Below are 20,254 nucleotides of genomic sequence, written 5' to 3' on the forward strand. Positions count from 1 at the left end.
TTTCTATTAACAAAGAAAGACTTGCATTTATAGAGCGCCTTTCACAACCTTGGGATGTCCCAAAGCACTTTAAAGTCAATGAAGTTATTTCGAAGTGTAGTCAGTGTTGTACTGTAGGAAACACGGCCGTTAGTTTGTGCACGTCAAGTTCCATAAACAGCAAAGTAATAATGACCAGACCATCTATTTCAGTGATGCTGTTTGAGATAAATAATGGCCAGAACACTGAAGAAAACTCCACAGCTCTTCTTCAAACATCCACCTGAGAGACAGCAGATTATGCCTCGGTTTAACGTCGCATCAGAAAGATGGCTCCTCCGCCAACACAGCGCTCCCCCAGTACTGCACCGCCGACAATGTAGAGCTCCCCAGTACTGCACCTCCGACAATGCAGCGCTCCCTCAGTACTGACACTCCAACAATGTCGTGCCCCCTCAGTACTGCACCTCCGACAATGTAGCGCTCCCCCAGTACTGCAAATCCGACCATCTAGCGCTCCCCCAGGACTGCACCTCCGACAATGTAGTGCTCCCCCAGTACTGGCCCTCCGACAGTGCCGCGCTCCCTCAGTACTGCACCTCCAAGAGTGCAGCGCTCCCTCACTACTTCCCTCGGACATAGTGGCGCTCCCTCAATACTGCCCTTCTGACAGTGCAGCGTTCCCTCGGTACTGCCCCTCCAACAGTGCAGTGCTCCCTCAGTACTGCCATTCGGACAGTGCAGCGCTCCCTCAGTACTGCCCCTCCGACCCGACAGTGCATCCCTCCCTCAGTACTGCCCCTCAGACAGTGCAGCGCTCCAACAGTACTGCCCCTCCAACAGTGCAGCCCTCCCTCTGCAATGACACTCCGACAGTACGGCACTTCAGCAGTACTGCCAATCTGACAGTGCAGCGTTCCCTCGGTACTGACCCTCCAACAGTGCAGTGCGCCCACAGTACTGACCCTCCGACATTGCAGCGCTCCCTCAGTACAGACCCTCTGACAGTGGACTGCTTCCTCAGTACCCTCTCTCCGACAGTGCAGTGCTCCCTCAGTACTGCCCCTCTGGCCGTGCAGCACCCTCTAAATACTGCACTGAAGTGTTAGCTAGATTGCTGTACTCACATCGCTGGAGTGGAACTTGAACACAGGACCTTCTCACTCAGAGGCGAGTATGCTACGGCCGGACCCTATTGAATCTGCTTCCACCAGCCTTTCTGAGAGTTAGTTCCAGATCATAAAAACTCACTGCGTGAACAAAGCTCCTCCTTTTAATACTGGCAAGTCAGCCAGTGGAAACAATTTCTCCTTATTTACAGTATCAATCTTCTTCTTAGGCAGTCTCTCAGAACCGAGGATGACTTGGTTCCACATTAAAAATGAGTTCTCAGGTGAATGATGAGTCCAATGCGGGACCTACAGTCTCTTTCACAGGTGGGGCAGATGGTGTTTGAATGGGCGGGTTGGTGGGATGCTTGGGTTGACGTGCGCTCCTTCCGCTGTTAGCACGTGGCTTCAGCTTGCTCTCTGCAAAGAGACTCGAGGTGTTCGATGCCTTCCCGGATTCGTCTCATCCACTTTGTGTGGCCTTGGGCCAGGGTTTCCCAGGTGTCGGTGGGGATGTTGCACTTTTTCAAGGAGGCTCTGATGGTGTCCTTGAAGCGTTTCCTCTGCCTACCTCGGGTACACTTGCCGTGTCAGAGCTCCGAGTAGAGGGTATTCATACACTTATCACTTAAATACTTCTATTCAATCTCCCCCTAACCTTCGCTGCTCTAAGAAGAACAGTCCCAGTCTCTCCACATAACTACAATCCCTCATTTCTGCTGTTATTATGGTAAATTATCTCCAATCAAGCAGGAGAAGATGACCACTTCCAACCAGAGATCATCTAACCTCCTTCACTTGCCAGTCAATGGCATTTCCATCACCCAATCCTCCACCATCAAAATTGTAGGGGTCGCTAACGATCAGAAAATCATCTGGGCCAGCCACATAAATGCCGTCGTTACTACAGTAGGTCAGAATCGGGTATTCTGAGGAGAATAACTCACCTCCTGCATCCTGCAAATATCTCCAACACCTACAAGGCACAAATCAAAGGTGTGATAGATTACTCTCTGTAGACGTGGTGTAAATTAGCAGAGTGTTTGATGGAATAAAGACTCACTGGGCACCTGGTTGTACATAAAGCAAGGCTTTAATCGACTTGTAACAAAACATGGAGGTTTGTTTAGTAGTCACTAGTTTCCTGTTTCCAGATTGTCTCTGGTCAAGTGGGGCCTACGCCCGAGTATTTATACTCCTCGGTCGGCACCCTCAGCTGTCCGTTCAGTAGTGCTTCCTGAGTTACTTCTTGTCGAAGTTGTGATTTATGACAGTGTTTATGTTACTGAACTGGTAATCCAGAGGACAGGACTGATAATCCCACCACACCAGCTGGGGAATTTAATTTCACATAATACATTTGAAATAATATATATTATCAGTAATGGAAGATTGTTGTGAAAGCCTAGGAAAGGAAGCCTGCCATCTTTACCTGGGCTGCCCATATGTGGTTCACTCTTAACTGCCCTCTGAAATGGCCGAGCAAGCCATTCCGCTGTACCAAAGTCAGCACCGTGGACGTACATTCGCCATAAGGACTGCAGCAGTTCCAGAAGCCGGTTCCACGCCACCTTCTCCAGGATTAGGGATCCCAAGAATTAGGGATTGGCTTGCCTGGCCAGCAATGCCAACATTCCATGAATAAATTAAAAAAGGCAGAGGAACTACATGTGGGTAAGAACCCAATTGTCATTAATACTGAGAAATGTTTAACAAGGGATTCGAAATTTTTATTAAACATTTGACAATAAAACACATTAAAACTAAGACTTCCCAAAAAAAGCATGTTGTAAGGGGTCATAAACAGGACAAGATTAGAACTTGTCAACGAACATTAATGATCTAACAATCTGTAAGGAGAGATATGGGGGGGAAAAATTTCGGATCCGAAATCGTGTGTTTTGAGCCTCTGCCCGAGAGGATTTTCTAGGCACTTGTGTTTTCAGCGTTTTTTCTCCTTCAAAAGACTATGTCCCTGGTCCTGTTTCATTTATAAGCCTGTGTGATCCGTAGTTTCTTTTTAAACAGCCCGAGAAACTGGTCCTGTCTCTTCACAAAGCATGTGTGACTGGTCCTGTCTCTTTAAAAAGCCTGTGCGACTGGTCCTGTCTCTTTAAAGCCTGTGTGACTGGTCCTGTCTCTTTATAAAGCCTGTGTGACTGGTCCTGTCTCTTAACAAAGCATGTGTGACTGGTCCTGTCTCTTTAAAAAGCCTGTGTGACTGGTCCTGTCTCTTTAAAGCCTGTGTGACTGGTCCTGTCTCTTTCGAAAGCCTGTGTGACTGGTCCTGTCTCTTTACAAAGTCTGTGTGACTGGTCCTGTCTCTTTACAAAGTCTGTGTGACTGGTCCTGTCTCTTCACAAAGCATGCGTGACTCGTCCTGCCTCTTTAAAAAGCCTGTTTTACTGGTCCTGTCACTTTAAGAAGCATGTGGGACTGAACTTGTCCCTTTCAAAAGCCTGAGTGACTGAAACTCACATCTTAAAAAGCATGTATGACTGGTCCAGTCTCTTTCTAAAGCCTGTGCGAATGATCCATTCTCTACCAAAAGCATGTGTGACTGGTCATGTCCATTTAAATAGGCTGTGTGATTGGTCCAGTCACTTTAAGACGCCTGCATGATTGGCAGACCGCATTACGGCACTGCAGCTGCGATTGGATACATACTGGACCATTCGTGATGCTGAGGACGTCATGGAGTTTACGTTTAAGCAGTTGCTTACACCGCAGGCAAAGGTTGGACATGCAGAAAGGGAAGCGGTGACCAACAGACAGAATAGTAGGCACAGGCAGGTAGTGCAGGAGTCTCCTGTGGACATCCCCCTCTCAAACAGATATACCAGTTTGAATATTGTTGAGTGAGATGGCTTATCAGAGTAAGGCAGCAGCAGCCAAATTCTTGGCGCCAAGGGTGGCTCTGCTGCACAGGACGGGAGGAAAAAGCGGGGTAGAGCTATAGTAATAGGGGATTCAATTGTAAGGGGAATAGATAGGCGTTTCTGCGGCTGCAAACGAGAATCCAGGATGTTGTGTTGCCTCCCTGGTGCAAGGGTCAAACATGTCTCAGAGCGGCTGCAGAACATTTTGAAAGGGGAGGGTGAACAGCCAGTTGTCGTTGTGCATATAGGTACCAAAGATAGAGGTAAAAAACGGGATGAGGTCCTTAAACCTGAAGATAGGAAGTTAGGAGGTATATTAAAAAAATAGTACTCAAAGAGGGTAATCACAGGATTGCTCCCAGTGCCACGTGCTAGTCAGAGTAGAAATAGAAGGATATTTCAGATGAATACGAGGCTAGAGGACATGTGCAAGGGTGAGGGTTTCAAATTCCTGGGACATTGGAACCGGTTCTGGGGGAGGTGGGACCACTTCAAACCGGACGGTTTGCAACTGAGCAGGGCCGGGACTGATGTCCTAGGGGGAGTGTTTGCTAGTGCTCTGTGGGAGGGTTGAAACTAAAATGGCAGAGGGTTGGGAACCTGCGCAGGGAGACAGAGGAATGGGAAACTAGGATAAAAGCAAAAGGTAGAAAGCACAAAAACAAAAGTGGCAGTCAGAAAAATCATCGGTTTAACTCCAACATGGCCGCAGTAAATAATAATTCTAGTAAGTGTAAGAGCGTAAAAAAAACAAGCCTGAAGGCTTTGTGTCTTAATGCGAGGAGCTTTCGTAATAAGGTGGATGAATTAGCTGCGCAAATAAAGGAAAACAAAAATGATTTGATTGGGATTACAGAAACATGGCTCCAGAGTGGCCAAGGCTGGGAATACAACATCCAGGGGTATTCAATATTCAGGAAACATAGGAAAAAGGAAAATGAGGTGGGGTTGCATTGCTGGTTAAAGAATGGATTAACACAATTGAAAGGAAGCATATTAGCTCTGATGATGTGGAATATGCATGGGTAGAACTGAGAAATACCAAAGGGCAGAAAGCGTTAGTAGGAGTGTTATATAGACCTCAAAACAGTAATGCGGAGGTTGGGGATGGCGTTAACAGGGAAATTAGAGAAGCGTGCAACAAGGGCACAGCAGTCATCATGGGTGACTTTAATCTACATATAGATGGGGCTAACCAAATTAGTAACAATACCGTGGAGGAGGAATTCCTGGAGTGTATACGGGATGGTTTCCTGGACCAACACGTCGAGGAACCAACCAGAGATCAGGCCATCTTAGACTGGGTATTATGCAACGAGAATGGATTAATTAGCAATGTTGTTGTACGAGGCCCCTTGGGTCGGAGTGATCATAATATGATAGAAGTCTTTATTAAGATGGAGAATGAAGTAGTTGACTCAGAGACTAGGTTCTTGAATTTAAGTAAAGGAAACTACGATGGTATGAGGCGCGGGTTGGGTAGGATTGATTGGGAAATGTCACTCAAATGGTTGACGGTGGATAGGCAATCGCAAACATTCAAAGACCGTATGGATGAACTACAGAATTTTTTCATCCCAGATTGGCATAAAAATAAAGCAAAAACGGTGACTCAACCGTGGCTAACAAGGCAAATTAGGGATAGTATAAGATCCAAGGATAGGACATATAAATTGGCCAGAAAAAGCAGAAAACCTGAGGATTGGGAGCAGTTTAGGATTCAACAAAGGAAGACAAAGGGATTAATTAAGAAAGGGAAAAGAGAATATGAGAGTAAGCTTTCAGGGAACTTAAAAACTGGCTGTAAAAGCTTTTATAGATATGTGAAGTGAAAAAGATTGGTGAAGTCAAGCGTAGGTCCCCTGCAGTCAGAATCAGGAGAATTTATAATGGGGAACAAAGAAATAGCAGACCAATTAAATACATTTTTTGGTTCTGGCTTCATAAAGGAGGACACAAATAACCTCCCAGAGATGTCGGGAAACAGAGGGTCTGATGAAAGCGAGGAACTGAAAGAAATCAGTATTTGTAGGGAAATGGTGTTAGGGAAATTGACGGGAGAGAAGGCCGATAAATCCCCAGGGCCTGATAATCTACATCCTAGGCTACTTAAGGAAGTGGCCTTAGAAATAATAGATGCATTGCTGATCATCTTCCAACATTCGATGGAATCTGAAACAGTACCCATGGATTGGAGGGTAGCCAATTTTACCCCACTATTCAAAAAAGTTGGTGGAGAGAAAACGGGAAATTACAGACCGGTAAGCCTGACATCGGTAGGGGGAAATGCTAGAGCCTTTCATAAAAGAAGTAATATCAGGGCACTTGGAAAGCAGTGACAGGATCGGACAAAGTCAACATGGATTTAAGAAGGTAAATCGTGCTTGACTAATCTACTGGAATTTTTTGAGGATGTAACTGGTAAAATAGTTAAGGGAGACCCAGTGGATGTGGTGTATTTGGACTTTAAGAAAGCTTTGGATAATGTCCCGCATAATAGATTAGCGTGTAAAGTTAAGGCCCATGGGATTGGGGGCAACGTATTGAAATGAATAGAGAACTGGTTGGCCGACAAAAAGCAGAGTTGGAATAAACGGCTCTTTTTCTGAGTGGCAGGCAGTGACTAGTGGGGTACTGCAGGGACCGGACGTCGGTCCCCAGCTATTCACAATATATATTAATGATCTGGACGAGGGAACTAGATGTAATATCTCCAAGTTTCCAGACGACACAAAGCTGGCTGGGCGTGTGTGCTGTGAGGAGGATGCTGAGAAACTCCAGTGTGATTTGGGCAGGTTGACTGATTGGGCAGAAGCATGGCAGATGCACTATAATGTGGATAAATGTAAGGCTATCCACTTTGGTGACAAAAACAGGAAGGCATATTATTGTCTGAATGGCAATATATTGGGAGAAGGGGGTGTGCAACGAGACCTTGGTGTCCTTGTTCACCAGTCGCTGAAGTTAAGCATGCAGGTGCAGCAGGCGGTTAAGAAGGCAAATGGTATGTTAGCCTTCGTAGCGAGAGGGATTGAGTACAGGAACAAGGATCTCTTGCTGCAGTTGTACAGGGCCTTGGTGAGACCACACCTTGAGTATTGTGTGCAGTTTTGGTTGCCATATCTGAGGAAGGATGTTCTTGCCATGGAAGGAGTTCAGCGAAGATTCATTAGGCTGATACCTGGGATGGCAGGAATGACTTATGAGGAGAGATTGGGTCGATTGGGCTTATACTCGCTGGAGTTTAGAAGAATGAGAGGGGACCTCATTAAAACTTATAAAATGCTGACAGGGCTGGACAGACTAGATGCAGGAAGGATGTTCCCGATGGTCGGGGAGTCCAGAACAAGGGGTCACAGTCTAAGGATAAGGGGTAAGCCATTTAGGACAGAAATGAGGAGGAATTTCTTCACCCAGAAACATAGAAACATAGAAGATAGGAGCAGGAGTAGGCCATTCAAGCTCCTCGAGCCTGCTCCGCCATTCAATGAGGTCATGGCTGAACATCCACATTCAGTACCCAGTCCCTGCCTTCTCCCCATATCCCTTGATCCCTTTTGCCTTAAGAAGTATATCCAACTACTTCTTGAATATATTTAATGAACTGGCCTCCACCGCCCTCTGTGTCAGAGATTTCCACATGTTCACCACTCTGTGGGTGAAGAAATTCCTGCTCATCTCAGTCCCAAATGGCTAACTGTTCCTGTATCTTTAATAAGCCTGTGTGATTGGTAATCTCTGCTTACTAAGTCTGTGTGACTGGTCCTGTCTTTAAAGTCCTTTGTAACTGGTCCGGTCTCTTTACAAAGGCTCTGTGACTGCTCGTGTCTTTTTAAGCAGCCGGTGTGATTAGTTGTATATCGTTAAGAAGCCAGTGTGCCTGGTCCTGTCTCTTTAAAAAGCCTTTGTGACAGGGTCTGTCTCTATAAAAGCCTTTGTGACTGGGTCTGTCTCTATAATAGCCTTTGTGACTGGGTCTGCCTCTTTAAAAAGCCTTTGTGACAGTGTCTGTCTCTATAAAAGCCTTTGTGACTGGGTCTGTCTCTTTAAAAAGCCTTTGTGACAGGGTCTGTCTCTATAAAAGCCTTTGTGACTGGGTCTGTCTCTATAATAGCCTTTGTGACTGGGTCTGCCTCTTTAAAAAGCCTTTGTGACAGGGTCTGTCTCTATAAAAGCCTTTGTGACTGGGTCTGTCTCTATAAAAGCCTTTGTGACAGGGTCTGCCTCTTTAAAAAGCCTTTGTGACTGGGTCTGTCTCTATAAAAGCCTTTGTGACTGGGTCTGTCTCTATAAAAGCCTTTGTGACAGGGTCTGTCTCTATAAAAGCCTTTGTGACTGGACCTGTCCCTATAAAAGCCTTGTGACAGGGTCTGTCTCTATAAAAGCCTTTGTGACTGGGTCTGTCTGTATAAAAGCCTTTGTGACTGGGTCTGTCTCTATAAAAGCCTTGGTGACTGGGTCAGTCTCTATAAAAGCCTTTGTGACAGGGTCTGTCTCTATAAAAGCCTTTGTGACTGGGTCTGTCTCTATAAAAGCCTTTGTGACTGGGCCTGTCCCTATAAAAGCCTTTGTGACTGGGTCTTTCTCTATAATAGCCTTTGTGACTGGGTCTGTCTCTATAAAAGCCTTTGTGACAGGGTCTGTCTCTATAAAAGCCTTTGTGACTGGGTCTGTCTCTATAAAAGCCTTTGTGACTGGGTCTGTCTCTATAAAAGCCTTTGTGACTGGGTCTGTCTCTATACAAACCTTTGTGAAAGGATCTGTCTCTATAAAAGCCTTTGTGACAGGGTCTGTCTCTATATAAGCCTTGGTGACTGGGTCTGTCTCTATAAAAGCCTTTGTGACTGGGTCTGTCCCTATAAAAGCCTTTGTGACTGAGTCTGTCTCTATAAAAGCCTTTGTGACTGGGTCTGTCTCTATAAAAGCCTTTGTGACAGGGTCTGTCTCTATAAAAGCCTTTGTGACTGGGTCTGTCTCTATAAAAGCCTTTGTGACTGGGTCTGTCTCTATAAAAACGCTTGTGACAGGATCTGTCTCTATAAAAGCCTTTGTGACAGGGTCTGTCTCTATAAAAGCCTTGATGACTGGGCCTGTCTCTATAAAAGCCTTTGTGACTGGGTCAGTCTCTATAAAAGCCTTTGTGACTGGGTCTGTCTCTATAAAAGCCTTTGTGACAGGATCTGTCTCTACCAAAGCCTTTTTGACAGGGTCTGTCTCTATAAAAGCCTTTGCGACAGGGTCTGTCTCTATAAAAGCCTTTGTGACTGGGTCTGTCTCTATAAAATACTTTGTGACTGTGTCTGTCTCTATAAAAGCCTTTGTGACTGGGTCTGTCTCTATAAAAGCCTTTGTGACAGGTTCTGTCTCTATAAAAGCCTTTGTGACAGGTTCTGTCTCTATAAAAGCCTTTGTGACAGGGTCTGTCTCTATAAAAGCCTTTGTGACTGGGTCTGTCTCTATAAAAGCCTTTGTGACTGGGTCTGTCTCTATAAAAGCCTTTGTGACAGGGTCTGTCTCTATAAAAGCCTTTGTGACAGGGTCTGTCTCTATAAAAGCCTTTGTGACTGGGTCTGTCTCTATAAAAGCCTTTGTGACTGGGCGTGTCTCTATAAAAACCTTTGTGACTGGGTCTGTCTCTATAAAAGCCTTTGTGACTGGGTCTGTCTCTATAAAAGCCTTTGTGACTGGGTCTGTCTCTATAAAAGCCTTTGTGACAGGGTCTGTCTCTATAAAGCCTTTGTGACAGGGTCTGTCTCTATAAAAGCCTTTTTGACTGGGTCTGTCTCTATAAAAGCCTTTGTGACAGCGTCTGTCTCGATAAAAGCCTTTGTGACTGGGCGTGTCTCTATAAAAGCCTTTGTGACTGGGTCTGTCTCTATAAAAGCCTTTGTGACAGGGTCTGTCTCTATAAAAGCCTTTGTGACTGGGTCTGTCTCTATAAAAACCTTTGTGACAGGGTCTGTCTCTATAAAAGCCTTTGTGACAGGGTCTTTCTCTATAAAAGCCTTTGTGTCTGGTGATGTCTCTATAAAGGCCTGTGTGACTGGTCTTTTGTCTTTAACAATCCTGTGTGACTGGACTTGTGTCTATAAACCGCCTGTCTGACTGGCCCTGTCTCATTAAAAAGGCTGTGTGACTGGTTCTGTCTCTAAAAAACTCCAGTGTGACTGGCCCTGTCTCCATTATAAGCCTGACTGACTCGACCTGTTTCTTTAAAAAGCGTGAGTGACTGGTTCTCTTTCTTTCAAAAGCATGTCTGACTGGTCCTCTCCCTTTAAAATGCCTATGAGAATGAGCGTTTCTCTAGCAAAAACACGTGTGACAAGCCATGTATCTTTATAAAGCCGGTATGACTGGTCCTGTATCTTGAAAAGCCTGTGTGACAGGCCCTGTCTCCTTAAACGCTTCTATGCCTGTTCCTGTATCTTTTAACATTCGGTGCGATTGATCCTATCTCTTTAAAAACACGATGTGACCGGTCCTGTCTCTTTAAAAAGCCTGTGCGACTGGTCCTGTCTTGTTAAAAAGCATGTGTTACTGGTACTATCTCTTTATAAAGCCACTGTGACTGGTGCTGTCTCTCTCAAAAGCAAGTGCGACTCGTCCTGTCTCATTACAAAGCCTGTGAGACTGTTCCTGTCTCTTTAAAAAGCCTGTGTGACTAGTCGTGCCTCTCTAGAAAGCCTGCGTGCCAATCATGTCCGATTAAAAATCCGGTGTGTCAGGTCCTGTCCCTTTAAATAGCCTGCGTGACATTTCCCGTCTCTTTAAAAGGCATGTATGACTGGTCATGCCTTTTTAAAAAGCCTGTGTGTCTGGTCCTTAGCCGTTCAGCACCTGATCTGTCTGGACCACGTAAAGCTCTATCGGGCCCAGCTCTCGTCTGCCAAAATTGCTCACTATTCCAGAATCATTCTGGAATGAAATGATAAACCCCGGCTCCTATTCTCTGCTGCCAACCGTCTTCTCAAACCCCTCTCACTGTCTCCTCCGGCCACACCTCCGATAACATGTGCGGCGGTCATGGACTTCTTTGTTTCTAAGATTGAGACTATCCGTTCAGCTGCCTCTGCCACTTCCCTTTCTTCCCCACCCCACTGGACCAAACTTCATCTAACGTTGCCCCCTTCCCTAGCGCTGAACTCAGATCTTTCTGCAGCTTCTGTCCGATCTCCCCTCATGATCTGTCTGCGCTCATCCTGACGATGAGAACCATTTTCCCTCGACCATTTTCCCACCAAACTGCTGATAACGCAAATCCCTTTTCTGGCTCCCATGTTAGCTGATGTTGTTAACGGTTCTCTCTCCTCGGGTACTCTCCCCCTCTCCCTCAAATCTGATCGTCATCACCCCTCTCTTCAAAAAAAACCTTGATGCCTCCGTCCCTGCAAACTACCGCCCCATCTGCAATCTCCCTTTCCTCTACAAAGTCCTTGAACGTGTTGTCGCCTCCCAAATTCATGCCCATCTTTCCCGCAATTCCATGTTTGAATCCCTCCAATCAGATTTCCGCCCTTGCCACATTACCGAAATGGCTCTCATCAAAGTCACAAATTACAACCATTGTGACTGTGACGAAGGTAAAATTTCCCTCCTCGCCATTCTTGACTTGTCTGCAGCATTTGACACGGTTGACCACTCCATGTTTCTGGAAAGCCTCTTCACCGTCGTCCGGCTGGGTGGGACTGCACTCGCCTGCTTCCATTCTTATCTATCTAATCGTAGCCAGAGAATCACCTGCAATGGCTTCTCTTCCCGCCGCCGTATCATTTCCTCTGACGTTCCCCTTGGAACTATCATTAGCCCCCTTCTATTTCTGATCTGCATGGTGCCCCTTGAAAATACAGCATCAGTTTCCACATGTACGCTGACGACACCCAGATCTACCTCACTAACTTTTCTCTCTACCCCTCCACGGAGTCTAAATTATCAGACGGTGTGTACAACATACAGTTTTGGATGAGCAAATACTTTCTGCAGTTAAATATTGGGGATAATAAAGCTATCATTTTTGGTCCCTGCCACAAACTCAGTTCCCAAGCCATTGACTTCAGCCCTCTCCCTAACATCAGTCTGAGGCTGAATCACCCAGTTCGCAACCTTGGTGTCGTATTTGACCCTGAAATGATCTTCCGACCACATATCGGCGGTACAACATAGACCGGCTACTTCCACCTCCATAACATTGCCCATCTCCTCCCTTGCCTCAGCTCATTCGCTGCTAAAACTTTCATCAATTCCTTTGTTTGCTCCAGACTTGACTATTCCAACACACTCCTGGCTGGACTGCCACATTCCACCCTATGTAAACCTGAGGTCATCCAAAACTCGTCTGCTCGTTTCCTAACTCGCACCAAGTACCATTCGCCCATCACCCCTGTGCTCGCTGACTACATTGGCTCCCGGTTAAGCAGCGTCTGGATTTCAAAATTCTCCTCCTTATTTTCAAATCCTTCCTTGGCCTTGCCCCTTCCTATCTCTGCAATTTCCTTCAGGCCCAAAACCCCTTGAGATATCTGCACTCCTCTAATTTCGCCCTCTTGAGCATCCCTGATAATAATCGCTTAACCTTTGGTGGTCGTGCATTCTGTTGCCCAGTCCATAAGCTCTGGAATTCCCTCGGGAAACCTCTGCACCTCTCTTCCTTCCTTAAGACGCTCCTTAAATCCTACCTCTTTCACCAAGCTTTTGGTCACCTGCCCTCATTTAACCTTATGCGGTTCACAGTCAAATTTGTTGTCTTAAAATACTACTTTGCAGCGCCTAGGGGCATTTTACTACGTTAAAGGTGCTATAACCATGCAAATTGTTGTTGCTGTTGTTGCCCTGTCTCTTTAAAACGCCTGTGTGACTGAGCCTGACTCATTGAATATCCGGTGTGACAGGTACTGCCTCTTTCATGTACATGTTCGTCTGGTTCTCTCTCATTAAAATAACCTGTGTGACTGGTCCATTCTCTATAAAAACCTTGTGTGACTGTCCTGTCTTGTTACTAAACCTGTGTGACTGGTCCTGTTTGTTTAAAAAGCCTATGTGACAGGTCCTGACTCTTTAAAAAGCCTGCCTGACTGGTCCAGTCTCTTTAAACAGCCGGTGTGTTTGATCCTATCTCTTTAATGAGACAGTGTGTCTTTTCCTGTCTCTTTAAAAGGCATATGTGACTGGTAACATCTTTTTTTTAAATATGGTGTGACAGGTCCTGTCTCTTTAACAAGCCTGTGCGACTGGTTTTGTCTCATTTAAAATATGGTGTGACAGGTCCTGTCTCTTTAACAAGCCTGTGCGACTGGTCCTGTCTCGTTAAGAAGCATGTGTTACAGGTCCTGTCTCTTTAATAATCCAGTGTGACTGGTCCTGTCTCTTTAATAAGCCTGTGTGACTGGTGCTGTCTCTTTAATAAGCCTGTGTGATTGTTCCTGTCTCTTTAATAAGCCTGTGTGACTTGTCAAGTATCGTTAAAAAGACTGTGTGACTGGTCTTGTCTCTTTACTAAGCCTGTGTGACAGGTCATTTCTGATTAAAACGCCTATGTAACTGGTCCTTTCTGATTATAATCCTGTGTGACTGGACGTTTCGGTTTAATAATCCTGTGTGGCTGGTCCTGTCAGTTAAAAAAGCTCGGGTGACTGTTCCTGTCTCTTTATAAAGCTTGTGTCACAGGCCCTGACTCTCTAAAATACCAGTGTAGCAGCTTCTGTCTCCTTAAAAGGACAGTGTGCCTGGTCCTGTCTCGTTCAAAAGCACTTGCGACTGGGCCTGTATCATTTAATAGCCGCTGTGACTGGTCCTGTCACTTTAAAAAGCATGTTTCACTGGTCCTGTCTCTTTAAAACGCGGGTGTGTCAGGTCCCGACTCTATAAAATGACGATGTTACTCTTTCTATGTATTTCAAATGCCTGTGTGACTGGTCTTGTCTCTGGAAATCGCTGGTGTGACGGGTGCTGTCTCCATAAAGAGCCTGTCTGTCTGGGCATGTCTATTTTAATAGCAAGTGTCATAGATCCTGTCCCTTTAATAAGCCTGTGTGATTAGTCCTGTCTCCTTAAATAGACAGTGTGACTTCTCCTGTCTCTTGGAAAAGGCTGCGTGACAGGTCCAGACTGATTAAAGAGCCTGTGTGAAAAGTCCTGTCTCTACAAAAATCATGTGTGATTGACCTGTCACTTTAAATATCCAGTTTGACTGTTCCTGCCTCTTTAAAAAGCCCGTGTGCCTGGTCCTCCCTCTTGAAAAAGCATGTTTCACTGGCCCTGTCACTTTAAGCTGATAATTGTGAAGTTATCCGCTTTTGTAAAAAAAACAGAAAGGCAGAGTATTTCCTAAATGGTGAAAGTCTGGGAAATTTATATGCTCAACGGGATCAGGGTGTTCTTGTACCTGAGTCACTGAAAGTGAATGCTCAGGTGCAATAAGCCATTAGGAAGGCAAAGATATTCTGGCATTCTTTACAAGAGGATTGGAGTACAGGAGTAACGAAGTCTTACTCCAGTTATATAGGGCCTTGGTGAGACCACACCTGGAGTACTGTGTACAATTTTGGTCTCCTTACCTAAGGAAGGATATACATGCCACAGAGGGAGTGCAACGAAGGTTCAGGAGATTGAATCCTGGGATGGTGGGACATTCGTATGAGAAGAGATTGAGTAAACTCGGCCTATATTCTCTTGAATTCAGAAGAATGAGAGGGGATCGCATTGAAGCACACAAAATTATTACGGGGCTTGATAGGGTGGATGCTGGGAGAATGTGTCACTTAGCTGGGGAGTCTAGAACCAGGGGCCACAGCCTCAGGATAAAGGGTAGGCCATTCAGGACTGAGATGAGAAGACATGTCTTCAAACAGAGGGTGATGAATCTTTGGAATTCTCTGTCTCAGAGGGCTGTGGAGGCTCAGTCATTGGGTATATTACAAACAGAAGTCGATACATTTCTGATTAGTTGTTATATCAAGGGATATGGCATTAGGGCCGGTGAATGGACTTGAGGCAGAAGATTAGCCATCAACACATTGAATGGCAGAGCAGGCTCGAAGAGCCGAATGTCCTACTCCTGCTACCATTTCTTACGTTCTTATGTTTAAAAAGTCTGTGTGTCCGGTCCTGTCTCCTTAAAACGTGGCTGTGTCAAGTCCTGTCTTTATAAAATGACGCTGTGACTGTTTCTATCGGTTTCAGAGCCAGTTTATCAGCTTTTGTCTCTTTGAAACGCCTGTGTGACTGATCCTGTCTCTTTTAAAAGGCTGTGTGAATGGTGCTGTCTCCAGAAAAAGCCTGACTCGGCCTGTCTCTTTCAATCGCTCGGATTGACATGTCCTGACTAGTTAAGAAGCCAGTGTGACTGTTCCTGTCTCTTTCAATCACACGTATTGACATGTCCTGACTGGTGAAGAAGCCGGTGTGACAGGTCTTGTCTCTTTTAAAAGCCGGTGTGGCTCTTCCTGTCTCTTTAATACGCATATGTGACTGGTACTGAGCTACAAGAAATCAGCATTTGTCGGGAAATGGTGTTAGGGAAATTGACGGGATTGAAGGTCGATAAATCCCCAGGGCCTGATAACCTACATCCTAGGGTCCTTAAGGAAGATGCCCTAGAAATAGTAGATGCATTGCTGGTCATCTTCCAACATTTGATAGAATCTGGAAAAGTACCCATGGATTGGAGAGTAGATAATGTTACTCCACTATTCCAAAATGATGGTAGAGAGAAAACGGCGAATTACAGACCTGTCAGCCTGACATCAGTAGTGGGGAAAATGCTAGAGTCCTTTATAAAATATGCAATAGCAGAACACTTGGGAAACGGTGACAGGATCGGACAAAGTCAACATGGATTTACAAAGGGTAAATCGTGCTTGACTAATCTACTGGATATTTTTGAGGATGTAGTTGGTAGAATAGATAAGGGAGAACCAGTGGATGTGGTGTATTTGGACTTTCAGAAGGCTTTCGATAAGGTCCCGCATAAGAGATTAGCGTGTAAAGTTAAGGCACATGGGATTGGGGGCAAGTTATTGACTTGGATAGAGAACTGGTTGGCAGACAGAAAGCAAAGTGTTGGAATAAACAGGCCTTTTTCTGAGTGGCAGGCAGTGACTAGTGGGGTACCGCAGGGATCGGTCCTAGGACCCCAGCTATTCACAATATATATTAATGAATTAGACGAGGGAATTAGATGTAATATCGCCAAGTTTGCAGCCGATACAAAGCTGGCTGTGCATGTCGGCTGTGAGGAGGATGCCGAGAAACTCCAGTATGAATTCGACAGGTTGGGTGATTGGGCAGAAGTATGGCAGATGCAATATAACGTGGATAAATGCAAGGTTATCCACTTTGGTGTCAAAAACTGGAAGGCAGATTATTATCTGAATGGCAATAGATTGGGAGAAGGGGAAGTGAAACGAGACCTGGGTGTCCTTCTGCACCAGTCGCTGAAGGTAAGCATGCAGGTGCAGCAGGCGGTTAAGAAGGCAAATGGAAGGTTGGCTTTCGTAGCGAGAGGGTTCGTGTACAGGAACAAGGATGTCTTGCTACAGTTGTACAGGGCCTTGGTGAGACCACACCTTGAGCATTGTGTGCAGGTTTGGTCGCCTTATCAGAAAAGGATGTTCTTGCCATGGAGGGAGTGCAGCGAAGATTCACCAGGCTGATACGTGGAATGACAGGAATGACGTATGAGGAGAGATGCGGTCGATTGGGCTTATACCCGTTGGAGTTTAGATGAATGAGAGGGGATCTGACTGAAACTTATAAAATTCTGGCGGGACTGGACAGACTAGATGCAGAGAGGATGTTCCCGATGGTCGGTGATTCCAGAACCAGGGGTCACAGTCTAAGGATAAGGGGTAAGCCATTTAATACTGAGATGAGGAGGAATTTCTTCACCCAGAGAGTGGTGGACCTCTGGAATTCTCTACCATAGAAGGCAGCAGAGGCCAATTCATTAAATATATTCAAGAAAGAGTTGGATAAATTTCTTAAGGCTAAAGGGATCAAGGGGTATGGGGAGAAAGCAGGGAACGGGTACTGAATTTGGATGATCAGCCATGATCTCATTGAATGGCGAAGCAGGCTCGAGGGGCTGAATGGCCTACTCCTGCTCCTATCTTCTATGTTTCTATGTTTCTATGTCCTGCCTTTAAAAAACCTGTGTGACTGGTCATGTCACTTTACAAAGCCTGTGTGACTGTTCATGTCTCATTCAAATGTGTGTGACTGGTCCTGTCCCTTTACAAAGCCAGTGTGACTGTTTCTGTCTCTTTGAAATGTCTGTGTGACATGTCCTGACTCTTCAAAAACTTGTGTCTGGACTTGTCTCCTTAGAAATCCTGTGCGATTGGTCCTGTCTCTTTCAAAAACCTATGTGTTTGGTTCTGTCTCTTTAAAGGCCTTTGTGCCTAGACTTGTCTCCTTAAAATGCCTGTGTGTCTGGTCCTCTCTCTTTAAAAAGCCTGTGTGACTGGTCCCGTCTCTTTAAAAAGCCTGTGTGACAGGTGCTGTCTCTTTAAAAGGCCTGTGTGACTTGTTCTGTCTCTTTAAAAGGCCTGTGTGACTGGTCCTGTCTCTTTATAAAGCCTGTTTGACTGGTCCTGTCTCTTTAAAAGGCCTTTGTGCCTAGACTTGTTTCCTTTAAATGCCTGTGTGTCTTGTCCTGTCTCTTTAAAAAGCCGGTGTGACTGGTCCTGTCTATTTCAAAAGCCTGTGTGACTGGTCCTATCTCTTTAAAAAACCTATGTGTATGGTCCTGTCTCTTTATAAAGCCAGTGTGATTGGTCCTGTCACTTTAATAAGCCTGTGTGATTGGGTCTGTCTCTTTAATAACCCTGTGTGACTGGTCCTGCCTCTTTCAATAGACTGTGTGACTGGTCCTGTCTCTTTAATTAGCCTGTGTGACTGTTCCTGTCAGATGAAAAAGCCTGTGTGACTGGTTCTGTCTCTTTAATAAGTCCGTGTAACTTGTCCTGTCACTTTAATAAGCCTGTGTGTATGGTTCTGTCTCTTTAATAAGCCTGTGTGACGGGTCCTGTGTCTTTCAATCGACTGTTTGACTGTTCCTGTCTCTTTAAAAGGCCTGTGTGACTGTTCCTGTCAGATGAAAAAGCCCGCATGACTGGTTCTGTCTCTTTAAAAAACCTGTGTGTCTTGTTGTTTATCTTTTAAAAACCCTGTCTTACTACTCGTGTCTCTTTAAAAAGCCCTTTTAACTGGTTCTGTCTCTTTATAAAGCACGTGTGTCTTTTTCTGTCTCTTCAAAGAGCCTGTGTGACATGTCCTGTCCTCTTTTAAAGGCCTGTGTGACTGATTCTGTGCCAATGGCTGTGGTTCTGCACTCTTGATTAGGTGTTCATTGCCTGCTAAACACTTAACCCCTTGGCCTCTCAAGAACATAAGAAAACATAAGTAGGGGCAGGAGTAGGCCATTTGGCCGTTCGAGCCTGCTCCACCATTCAATAATATCATAGGTGATCTTCTGCTTCATCTCCACTTTCCTGCACTATCCACATATCCCTTGATTCCCTTAATATTCAAAAACCTATCGATTTTTGCCTTGAATATACTCAATGACAGAGCCTCCACAGCCCTCTGGGGTAGAGAATTCCACAGATTCACCACACTTGGTGTGAAGAAATGTCTCCTCATTTCAGCCCTAAATGGCCGACCTCTTATTCTTAGACGATGAACCCTGGCACTAGACTCCCAGTCAGGGGGAACGTCCTCCCTGCATCTACCCTGTCAGGTCATGTAAATATTTTGTATGTTTCAAAGAGATCACCTTTCATTCTGCTAAACTCTTGATAATGTGGGGCTAGCCTACTCAATCTCTCCTCATAGGACAATCCCCCCATTCCAGGAACCACTCTGGCGCACCTTCATTGCACTCCTTCGATGGCAACTGTATCCTTCCTTAGGAAAGGAGACCAATACTGTACACATTTACCCCCTTGCCTCTCTTAACATCTGGGATACTCTTCCTCTGGGCCTCGTGAATTATCTACTTTCAAAGTTGGTAAACACCTTAACATTTCCTCTCTCACTATATTTATCTAAGCTAATATTACACACTCCTCCTTAAGTACAATTTTTTGCATCATCCCTCTCTTCTCTGAAGACAGGCACAAATTATTTATTAAGAGTCATATCCACGTCATCCAGCTCCACACACAGCTTACCATTTTGGTCTCTAATAAGCCCTATTATTTCCTTAATTATCCTCTTGCGCTTTATGTACTTATAAAACATATTTTGGTTTCCCTTGATTTGACTTGCCAATATTTTTTAATGCCCTGTCTTTGCTTTCCCAATTTACTTTTTAACTTCACCCCTGCACTTTCTATACTCCTCCAGGTTTTCTGAAGTATTGAACTCTCGGTATCTGTTAAAAGCTTAACTTTTTTCCCTTATCCTACACGGTATGTTCCTTGACATTCAGAGGGTTTAAAATTTGGCTGTTCCACCCTTTTTAGGTGTGGGAACATATTTGCTCTGAACCCTCACTATCTCCTCCTTGAAAGCTTCTCACTGCTCTGAAACCGATTTCCCTTCAAGCAGCTGTTCCAAGTCCATTTTTGCTAAATCATATCTCAGCTTACTACAATTGGTCTTTCCCACCTGGAGACATTATACTCTATCATTGTCCTTTTCCATAAGGGGAGATTAAATATGGATGTTTAAAAGCAATATGTATTTCGAGAAAGTAGGTAAGTCTGTTTCTAGTGGCAAAATGTTGGGCAAGCAGAGGACTCAGATTTATGGTATTTGTCAAAAGAACCAGACGAGAGATGGAGCATTTTCTTTATGCAGTGGGTTGTTGTGTTCTGGAATGCTCTGTCTGAGAACGTGGTGGATGCAGATTCAATAGTAACTTTAGACAGGGAATTGGATAATAAGTTGAAGGGGAATTTTTACAGGGCTCTGGCTAAAGAGTAGGACTAATTAGAGAGCACTTTCAAAGAGATGGCACAGACACGATGAACGGAATGGGCTCCATCTGTGCTGTATCACTATGATTCTATGTGCAAGAGACAGACAGAGAAGAGGGATAGAGAGAGAGAGAGAAAATAGAAAGTAAAATAGAGACAGACGGACTGGGAGAGGTACAGTGGGAAATACATTAACTTGAAAAGGGGAATTGGATAAATATATAAGGGGAGCAATTTGCAGGACTTTTGGAAAAGCGCCGGGGAATGGGACTAACTGGACGGGTGAGGACATGGAGGGATTTGAACACAAAGATGAGAATATTAAAATCGAGGTGTTGCCGGATCGGGAGCCAATGTAGGTCAGTGAGTA

This window comes from Somniosus microcephalus, unplaced genomic scaffold (assembly GCF_052327205.1).
Source record: "Somniosus microcephalus isolate GS21.2 unplaced genomic scaffold, FLI_Smic_1.0 unresolved_chr5, whole genome shotgun sequence".
In the NCBI taxonomy this organism is placed as follows: Eukaryota; Metazoa; Chordata; class Chondrichthyes; order Squaliformes; family Somniosidae; genus Somniosus; species Somniosus microcephalus.